Raw genomic sequence first — 4,259 nt, 5'->3', positions numbered from 1 at the left:
CACTCAACCAACACTACGTCACTTCAAGCCCGGTCCGGTCCCATAGGTCGCTCCCATTTCGCGCGCTCCAGAATCGATTCCATGATGCGGACATGTTTCCCTCGAAATCCAGCGCCCACTGATTCAGCGTTGCCACGGCGAGTGTCACTTTCCGGCCCATTCTGCGGCGTTTGTTTGGCTGAAAGTCATATAGAAATGGTGAAAAGTCAATTAGTTAATTGTTTATCAATAACTTTTCAATACTACTTCAGTTCATATGAAGATATCAAGGCACTTCACGTCTCAAAAAACAGCGAATACAACAACTAAGCTCTTTCAAGGCACAAGAGGTGAAACAAATAATAAAATACTGACGAGCATCATGCGGTTGTTGTCCCCCAACTGAAAGCTTTTGCGGTTTTATTTTTGTCTTAATCCTTGTGGCCACTTTGATTCGAACGCCACCACCCAAACGCTGGGGAAAAGCGCTTCGAAAGTAACTGCTAACCACAACCAAAACGACACTTGGGACTACGGCACTAACTGGGCAGTAGCAGCTTACAAACTAGACGAGACGGCGCGAAATGCTGTGGAAAGGGCGCCGTTGATACGAACGTGAAATTAGGTCCCCATTTCTACGAGTACGAACGTACGCGGGGTGGCGAGGTTGCTGTGAACTATCGACCAAGCTTTCCTCGGGGTGCGACCGTAGGTACCCGATAGCACGGTGTTACGTGAGTTTTGATCCTTATAAACAAATGTCGGAGAAAACTAAATGTAGGTGTGGTTAAGCCAAAACACCTAAAAATAAATAAAATATTTGTTAAAAAGCCTTGTAGCACGGTATATCCTTTGTGAGTGAACACGAGAAAGGCAAAAAATGACATCACTATAACTTCTTCTACTTATGACAATTCCAAGTTGTTTTTTCATTTGTACTTAATATTTGTAGCACAGTGTAGTCGTAATTTGTGTATGTGTTATGCTTTGTAGGCAAATAAACCTACCTTTTCTACTTGATGTATGGCTTCTGTAGAAACAAATGGATTAGCTTTTGCCTATCCTGGGCTTATTTGAAGAAATAAGCTGTTGTAGAGCTTTGAATTCCACGTTTTACGGAATAATGAAGTGGAATTTTTCAGCAAATATTTCGAAATTGGTAATTTCGGATGTTTTCAGGCACATTTTCAGAAATTTCATATGAAACATCTTAGATTTCTTCCTCTGCAAATTTTACCCAAAATATTTAAGTAAATTTTCCCGTTTTCTAATCGCAGCCAGAGGGTATGATTTAGTCGTGATGCTCATCGATGAATCTAACAGAGGAAAACTACAAAATAAGTAGCCCCCAACATGAGGCACTATCACAGCGTGAGCTAATGTAAGGACAAGTTTTTAGTTTCGATAAATATAACAGACGAGTATCGAGTGTTATCCATGATTTCGCCCACTCACAATGCGAGAGAGCCACGCATTCAGACTTATTGAAATACTCAATGATAGTGAGTTTTGATTTTAAGAAATTGTGCTTGAGTTGAAGAATCGAACATATCAAGCACCGTTTGGTTGCATCAAGCGAAGCCAAATAAAATATGGGAACACATCAAAAGTAACCCCGTGCATGTTCACACCCTCTGATCACTCTCCTAATATAGATTCCAGAAAGTTTGAAACAAAGCAGCAAAGTTTCTTTATTTATTAAAATATAAAAGTTCAGTAGCGTTGAATGGAATTGAAACTTCCTCGTCAGTCGAACAGACTACTCTATCGCCCTAGTGCAATATGGAACGAAGTATGAGGATCCAATTTGAAATTGAAATCCAACTCGGAAGAAGTTGATTCCCTGTTGCACTGTTGACTTGGTGGAGAAACTTTGTAGGCACTCTATCCATCGCCTTTCGAGCTTCCGGAGCTCGCTAGAACGAAAGTCCTGAGTATCATGAACCTTGCTGTGTGTAGTGCTGACAACTATGAGGAAGAGTTGTCAAAGTTGTTGAGCAAAGTATGGCAACGGATGGAGTGAGGATAAACTGACTTGGATGAAATATGGAATGAGTTCACCTCAACTGTGCGTCTTCTGTGTTAATCGTCAGGAGCGAAAGTTTATTCATATAACTGTGGAAGTTGGGCGATTGCTTGAAAAGTGAGATAACTGAACGTCTCTGCTTTCTATTCTTTTTGCCATTATACCCCCACTTGGACATTGCCGCCTCACAGCTTGGTGTTCATTAAGCACTTTCACAATCATTAACAGCGAGGTTTCTAATCCAAGCTACCATTTTACATTAATATATCATGAGGCTAACGCGATGATACTTTTACGCCCTAGTCAAGACAATTTCCAACCCGTAAAATTCCTAGGCCAGACCGGTAATCGAACCCAGCCACCTTCAGCATGGTCTTGCTTTGTAACCGCGCATCTTACCGCACGGTTAACGAAGGGGTCTTCCTGAACTGAATGTGTTAAGGCGACAAAATGTACATCTGCATAAATGATGCAAAGAAATCAGTATCCTCTTATCTGTTGGCATTACACCCCCACAGGAACAATGCCGCCTGGCCGTTTAGTGTTCGCTAAGCGCTCCTACAGTTATTAAGGGCGAGGACTCTAATGCATAGTACTATTTTTGCATTTAAATATCTCAAGGTCATTATAGCAATGAACTGGTTAGTTCAACTACCACGATATGAAAGAAAAGAAGTTGTATTTCGACGTGGCGGATATTTCAGCGATGCTTATTTTCTGTGATAATATCGTTCTAATGAGCATATTGTGATGTTGATTTGATTTTAGTTTGAAATTCGGCTCTATATTCTATTCTGTAAACCGATTTGAGTTCAAAATCAGTTTTGAAATCGTTATCGGATTTGTCTTTGGGTTCGCAATGGCTTGAAATAATTCTAGAAATTAAATTATAATTTTTGATGTGGGTAACGATTTGGATTCTCGGACTTGATTTCAAATATGGATGAATATTGGATTTGAATTCTAAAACCTAATTCGTATTCTATAAGAAAATTATTTTGAGCTTTTTAGTGGAATGTCTTCATTGAAAGATAGTTAATCCATTGATTTAATTCCAATTAGACTGACAGATACGTATTTCGACCTCAAAAGTAAGGCCGTCTTCGTGTCTCGTCGAAATACGTATCTGTCAAGATACAATAATGTGAATTCAATGGATGTATAACTCGTCGTATTCTATTTAAATTCGATATGATATTGAATTTGAACTTGTGTTAACTCTGAATTCAGAATCAACACTTTGAGTTCATCTTGGTTCAAACTTAAGATTCAATTTCTTTAGAGTTCAAGTTCCTATTTTAATTTGAGTTTGGATTCATTGATTCCAAATTTTTATTTGCATTCCGCTCCTACTCACAATCGCAATCGAATTCATCTAAGCCTCCAACAGATATTCAACCGAAATCAGGTGGGACCTTACCCATATTTTGATAGAAATTCGATCGCATTTCGACTTAACATAAAAATAATTCAGATAGGAATTTTTTCGAATTCCGACAGTAAGTCATTCGAATACCAAAAGAAATTCATTCGAGTACAGACAAGAATTCATTTGAATTCCGACAGAAGTTCATACAAATTCAGTGAGATTTTTTTCGAATTCAACAGGATTTCATTTGTATTCGACAGAATTCATTCGTATTCCGACATAGAAAGAATTCATCTGACTCTGACAGGAATTCATTCACATTCCGGCAGGAATTCATTGAAATTTAACAGAATTCATACGAATTTCATCAGGAGTTCATCTATATTCCGTACTCGACAGGAATTCATCCGAATTCGAAAGGAATTCATACAAATTCCGAAATTTCATTTCATTCCGTATTCATTCGAATACGAATAGGAATAAATTCGAATTCCAGCAGAAATTTATTCTAATTCCGACAAGATTTCTTTCACATTTAGACAGGAATTCATTCGATTTTCGACATGAATCTGAATTCCAAAAGGAATTCATTTCAGTACCGACAAGAATTTATTCGAATTCCGACAGAAATTCAAACAAATACCGACAGATTTTTTTCTTCTAATTCCAACAGGATTTAATTTGTATTCCGACAGGAAGGAATTCATTCGTATTTCGACAGAGATTCATTCGAATTCTAACAGGAATTCATTCGCTTGCTGACAGGACCCTAGTAACACAATTGACATCAATTTTGATGCAGCAGCTTCAATGTGACTGGATTTGGTCGCATATGAGTCACAGTGACTGATATGATAAGTGTGCTGCTCGGGGAGTTCATCCGAA

This window comes from Armigeres subalbatus, chromosome 1 (assembly GCF_024139115.2).
Source record: "Armigeres subalbatus isolate Guangzhou_Male chromosome 1, GZ_Asu_2, whole genome shotgun sequence".
Taxonomy (NCBI): Eukaryota; Metazoa; Arthropoda; class Insecta; order Diptera; family Culicidae; genus Armigeres; species Armigeres subalbatus.
The sequence above is the reverse complement of the archived record's forward strand: the minus strand, read 5'-3'. Positions refer to the sequence as shown.